Genomic DNA, 6,799 nt, shown 5'->3' on the forward strand with positions numbered 1-6,799 from the left:
TGTTAACTTCACCCCAGCGTTAAAGACTCAAGTTCACACGGACTCTTCATTAAAAGCGCTTTTACTTTACAGATCTGAGGGCTGAGTCAAATCCTTGATCACACGGGAAGTACTGTTTCAGGTAAGAATTCAAGTATCTTTTTGAAAGACACTGTGCTAAGGTGTACATCTCATCTTTGTACATAATTTCTGTTTTTTTCGTGTGTACCACAAATGTTTATGAATGGAACCAGATCAATTTAGACCCAAATATTTTGGCAATGAGGCTACTATGCAAAGGAAATTTTGACTCCTTGACTGAAAAATGCTACTAAGAATGTAGGAACTTGTTGCTCTGGCATCTTTGTCCATGTAAGCAAGAGGCTGTATAGATGTATGTGGATGGGAGAGATAAAAGTGTATGTGGGCAGTGGTTTGTGGGTGACTTCCGAAGGGTCTGACAAAGGTGACCAAGAAAAAAAATCACACATGTATTACATTGTACAGTGTAATACATGAAATTGCTGAGAGGCGTCTGTACCACTACTGCAAACTGTCCATAAATAATATTTTTAAAGGCTCTTCTCCTGGAATTTGTGTTTTTTCAATGGTCCAGTGCTATGGAGGTGATTCTGCTGGACTGATGGGAAACAACGCAGTGATCAATCAGCCTCTGAAGGAAGAGGCTGTGCTAAAGAAACCAAGACACAACTGAAAGTTTTGCTGCATAGACAGAATGAAAATAATATAATTTGAATCCCAGTAAAATCCTGACATTTGGACAAGCTGGGTAAATGAGATTCTTATAGGTACTCCATCCTGTAAATCATGACAGAAAGGATGGAAGCTGCAAGACTGTCTGGTACGGACGCCCTTACAAGTTCAGGAACAAGCTGAAGCAGAACTGCTGGAGCATGTCAGGGCAGACTGGCAGCTTGCTGTAATTTAGACAGGATGTGTAGAATATTTTAAGACTGGAAGGCTACCTAGTTGCTTTAAAGCATATATAGTATTTCTGGCCTTGGGCCGGAGTTTTGTGTTGTGACTTCATACTTTTACCTTCTGGGCATGATCACTGAAAGAAAAGAAAGTATATCTGATGAAAGCGGGATGAGTTTGTACTGATTCTTCTAGGGATATATAATCATAGAAACAGATGTTCCAGGAGTCATTTACAGTTTGTTTTAAAAGAATCACAATAACAAGAAGATTTTATAAGACGTGCGTAAGTAGATTAGCACTTTATGACCAAATAATTTTCAGAAATTACTCTTAGATGTGATTTTATATGACTAAGTACAGAAAAGAGCTTGTAGGCTGTCAGTGTGAAGGACTAGTTGTTGTTTCATGTTTTTTGCTTTAAGAAATGAATCCTCAATAAACAAAGAAACACACCATTGAATCTTTGTGTAATAATTAAATTGCTACATAGGAAGCCAGTTATTCTCAAATAAGTGTTCCTTCAAGCACTGAAACATATTTTGGACATAAGCTTATGTCTGTCCTTCATGCAAATCCGCTGATGTATATTTACCTCCAAAACTTACAGGAATGACTACAAACAGATAAGCAATAGGTTGAGTCATCCTAATCTCACCAACATTACCTCTCACATTACACATCTGGAGGAATACGTGCACATGCAGCTGCTCCCTGTGAGAATGATTTGTAGGGGAGTACAACAGAGGATGGTGTTTGTACTTGCCTGTTACATATTCTTCAGAAAGGTACCTGAAGTGGCACCGTCCCACAGACATACGTGATTAGGACTTGGCTTTCTTTTTTTTTTTTAATCAAGTATCATATTTTTATAAAAATTGAGCTCAGATGACAAATCGGAACACAGTTAAGGTGAACAAGTACATTTTTTTTTTGCTACCCAGGTTCTAAATTAAAAAAAATTAATTGTGGAAAAAAGTATCGATTAGGAGGTTGGCCTCGCTGTTTCTGTCAAGACAAACTTCTGCCGTGGTGTATGGAAATAGAAAAACTATTGAGGTCAAGGTCCTCACTGAACTGTAGTCTTTACTCTAATGAATTCCCCAGATGGCTTCATACGAAATTAGGACACCACAGTGTTTAAAATGTTACGAGTCCCTTAAAGGAAACTGTAAGACTCGCGAGATCCTGATGAGAACCGCGTGGAATAGACCGGAAGAAGACAATTATTTAGCCATATTTTTAGCCATAACCTATCCTAATCTAACGGGCTTTTCACAGTAAGCCTGGCCTGTTGTGGCTATTGCTAACTGTGGTTGTGCACTGTAGACTGGATCTTGGGAAAAATTAAGAAAACATTTCATTTTTAGAGCATTTTTTGAACATCTCTAGGCAGCACTAGAACATATTTCATTATGTGACAACTACTCAAAGTCCTCCTTGTAATGACTGTTCAAAGTTCCCTCTGAAGTCCAGAGAATCATTTTTAGGTACTTTGTTTTGTACAGCGATCAAATGATTGTACAGTTGCATACATTCTACTAATAAGACAAGTAACTGCTTGCACCAACAAAATTAAGACTGCCAAACCTCTCCCTAGATTTTTTATGGTATAGATCAGAAATATCTCTGTCAATACCGCTTTCCTTTCTTAAAATATATATTCTTCAGTCGGGAATCCCATGTCCATATAGCATCCTACTTAGGATCTAATACTCTCAAGCTCTGCTCCTGATGGGGTTTCGCAGTTTTGTCATGAACTGTACAGTAAGACAACACTGAACCTGCATTCTCCTTTGACTTCATGCAGTGTGCAAACCGACCGACCTCAATGGTACAGCCTATGAAGTGCTGATTTGACCCCAGATCACTAAATAACTACGTGCCCACTTGGATGAACGAGTCACAATCTAAGCACAAAAACGTGAGTATGTGTGCTATCATAGCTATGGTATCTTGAAGCCTACTGGGCTGTACATATTGATACGTAGTGCAGCCCCCTATGGCTGATGAATTAGTTGAGTATATCACAGGCTCTAACATGCTGCAGATATTTAGGTGTTGTGGGGCACAATATGTATCAGGGTAACACTACCGTAAGTCGTCCGTCTTGCTGCCTAAGCAGGCAGAAAGTGCCTGCAGGCATTACCTCTGGAAAAGAAAGTAGCTCTAAGCTCTGCAGGGACCTGAGCAGGTAATGCACGTGATGTTTTTACAGAGTACAAAAGTTGTGTCTGCAAGCAGGTACATGTTTCTGTTTCATGCATGGAACATGGCTTAAAACAAAGATTTCATTACTTAATGCAAGTATATATTTAATCCTTGCAAGTTGCTGTACGTTCTTCTACATAATGACTCAGAATGAGAAGTCGTATATGTGTAGATCAGGGTACCAAAACTGATCAAAGTGGTTTAGTTCAGAAGATCTATCGAACTTTTTCTCTACCTTCCCCCTGCTTCTGCCCCAACAGGCCCGGCATGTTGGCTGTAGATACTAGATGTGATACAGAGTTTTTTATTCTTTATGTAAAATACAGAAATTGGTTATTTTATGGCAACTGCTACAAACAGATTTGCTGATAGTTTTCCAATCTGGTTTCACGTGTAAGGGTAAGAAGGGAATGGAACCAGCTTGAATCAAAAGCATCAAAGAAGAAAAACCAATTCATACGTTTGGAAGTAGGCCCCTTCTCTTAAAACGCTGCTCTTTATTCAATCGGCCATCCCTCAATTCCCCCCTACTTGAAATTCCTCCTTGAAATGCACTTCTTTGGAGCGATCAATAATCCTTTGTGTCACCGAGTGCGTACGGCTGACCACTATGGTGGTTTTGTTGTGTTTTCTTTTAAAACCTGGGAGTCAGTTTAAAAAGATCTAGAGTGAACAGAAGCACATTACTCCTGGTGAGCAGAGTTCATGTGGAAGTCTGACGTGCTTCAGCTTTTTTTTTTTTTTACGATGTGCTCTAAGTTTATTGAGAAGTAGCAGAAATACAATTTAAGAGAAAAAAAGGAAAAGGAATACATTAAAACTTTACTGGCCTGAGACAAAACTGAGGGAATTTATTATGGAGAGTGCTTGCTACAAAACGGCAAAGTCTGTGCACAAAATTTCTTTTCTGTTGTTTTGGTTCTAAATGTACGTCCTGTGAAGAAACAGGATTGCATCAAAGAAATAGCTGATTTCACCAGTCACTGCTCCCAGTATAAACAAACAACCCGCAAGGCTCCAAATATTGATTTACTACTTAGATTAAAAGTGCTAACATTGTGCAATCCCTCTGCTCATATCAGGGATGAGGTGAGAAGCTGTTGACTATTTCCACGCTGGCCCTGACTCATGGGTGAAAACCAGAGACTTTCGGGACTGGCTTTAGTCTCTCCTCAACATACCTTTCTCTTGCTTTTTTTTGACCTCTGTGATAAGGATGAAAATTAGCACTGCTACAGTTGGGGAGTCTGGGAAGTTCGGTTGTACCGGTCGCATTCTACAGAGATCACCACTGGGTTTTTCTTATTGGAAAGGTAGAAAGCAGTTGCAACACGAGAGAAAACAAGGATCCTGCCAGTCAGAACTGGTTTTAAAGATAGCCTGACATACTGTTATATAAAGGCAGCTTTCATTTTTGTCTGTGGGCTCCTAAAATGTTTGCAAAGGCGCTTCTGAGCTCTTGTAGTGACTATAAGCTTCCTGGCAATAGGCTTGCTTTTCTTAGCTTAGTTTTGAAGCCCTTGCAAGTATTCCACTTACCCTCCGGGTATTGCTAGTTGACCATAGCTTTATTTATAGGGAGCAAATAAATCTGTTCCTGATTTCCTTTCACAGAAATAGTTTAAACACAACCATTTCTTATGACAAACAAAAGAGCGACTGCTACGTCAGTAAATTCAGTTAGGCACTTGCATACCTGTAGCTACAGGAAAGGCTTCCCACAGCGCCGTTCCTAAAGCCTCCACAGAACAACGTACATTTGACTCTTCGCTTGGATACCCTCTCTATAGTAAGTTTAATTTTAAGACTCACTATTGTTAAGTAGAACATATTTTTTCCTTAGATTGTCATTAGCCAAAAGTTGTTTCCAACTTTGCCGAAATCATTAATTTGACTGAGCTGTTCATCCTTCATCCTGGAAAATATTAGACTTGTCAGCCTAGAAGAGAGATGAATGAGGTAGCAGTGCAAGGAATCTGTGATACAAATCTATAGAACAAGGAGTGGCATGGAGACAGTTAAGGGAGAATATAATTCATAGTTAATTAATGCAGAAGTCAAAGGACATCAAATGGAAATACCAGACAGAAGGCTCAAAACATACAGAAGTGATTTTCACACAGCACAAAGTTAAACTGTGGAGCTACATCAAGCTGTAGATGCCGGAAGCTTATATGGATTTAGAAAGCAACGGGATTTTTTTCTGCCATTAATTCATCTATCAGGAGCAGAAATGGACTACTTTTAGCTAAAAGTCTCTGAGCTGTAGAATTCCTTATCTTCCCAGCAGATGACCAGCCACCGTTGGCAATGGCACACTGGGCTAACTCGGTCACTGTTCTGACCCACCGTGGCCATTCCAGTGCTCTAGCTGGCCCACGCACCAGACGTGCTTCCTTACCCGCTAGCAGGATAAGTCACAGTAAATCCAAGCTCAGTTAACTCAGAACTTAAGACTGCAGGAAGTACGAAAGAGTTGGAACAAATTACAAATGTATTATCTTATCCATGTACTGTTTATGAGAAAGATTTAGAAAATAGGCTAATGTGTCCGTGTTTTAGTTGGAAAAAAAAAACCTGTAGCATGTTTGTTTGCCTAACCTTTCCGAAATACAGGGTGGCTAGATCAAAAAAATATTTAGTCTGCAGAAAACAGATGTGCCTTTGGGCATCTTGCACAATCCAGGCCCTCTCATTAGTGATGATTTGACATTAAGCAAAACAATGGGGTTTGAAACAAATTAGGACAAAGTGAGAGTAATAACGGACTGCCCTGAAATTCATATAGCCCAAGCAAAGCAAAAGCCACACCGTGAGTCAGTTCAGCCTCCATCCGCAGAAGTGATGTGCTTTTCGCTTCCCTAAGAGGGAGAACTATTAAATACAAGGTCCACATTGCCTATTCAGTTGTTGCCAAAAAATTATAGCCTCCCGCAAGGTGTTGTCTTTTACAGGAACAAACTTGTTACCAAATATAGCTATGGCTTGTTGTGCAATTTTGCTTTTCTCACACTCTGTCCCACTCCATATGGGGTGGAGGAGGATTGTGCTGGACTTCTGCTCAGCATAGATGGAGCATGAAATGTTTCCTCTTCCTTTACACATTGTTAAGAAGTGGCTATGTATCTCGTCAGAAGTTAGTTATTTTGTGCTAGTTCTCTTCTGAAGAAGCCTCAGACTCCAAAACGTGTAAAACCATCTGGCGAGCTCTTGCGTGAATCACAGGGGTATTTGTGGCCTCTGGCTTTTTGAACCGTGCTGTGAGTAATCCCAGTTGCTCTCGTCAGTGCTGCTGCTGAAACCCATTTCTTGCCTTCTGAGTAAAGAACACAGTGGCCTCCGACTCGGCTCCAGATTGTCAGGAGGCAAAACTGGGTAACAAACCCCTGCGCTGCCTAGTTCAGGCTTAAAGATTCGGACTGGTGGCATGAGGGCTCAGCTTGGAGCCCACTCTCAAGCGCAGGGAGCCCGGGGCCGGGGCTTGAAGCGGATTTTGCCATGTGCCCGTAGGTCTGACCGCCCCACAGCTTTTGTAACGAGCAAACCAAGCCGTACAGCGGCGGTGTAACAGAGCTCAGCCTAAAGCACGTTTGCAGCCGGCTTTATCCTGACACACACCCCCCTCCATCGGGCCGCAGCCCCGCTGGGCAGCGGGGAGAGCTGGAGGCGC

At 41.1% G+C, this 6,799-nt stretch overlaps 1 protein-coding gene across 2 annotated transcripts in view; it reads left to right on the plus strand.

Annotated features, from left to right (window-relative positions):
* Nucleotides 1-6,799, plus strand: part of ACSL4 (acyl-CoA synthetase long chain family member 4) — a 48,535-nt gene continuing 41,736 nt past the window's right edge. For both annotated transcript variants that reach the window (XM_035902122.1, XM_035902132.1), the window contains exons 1-2: nt 1-121; nt 2,729-2,842. The gene's annotated coding sequence lies outside the window, so the exon portion shown is untranslated. The remainder of the gene's footprint in view (nt 122-2,728; nt 2,843-6,799) is intronic.

Source organism: Egretta garzetta, unplaced genomic scaffold (assembly GCF_000687185.1).
Source record: "Egretta garzetta isolate BGI_Z169 unplaced genomic scaffold, ASM68718v1 scaffold411, whole genome shotgun sequence".
Classification (NCBI taxonomy): Eukaryota; Metazoa; Chordata; class Aves; order Pelecaniformes; family Ardeidae; genus Egretta; species Egretta garzetta.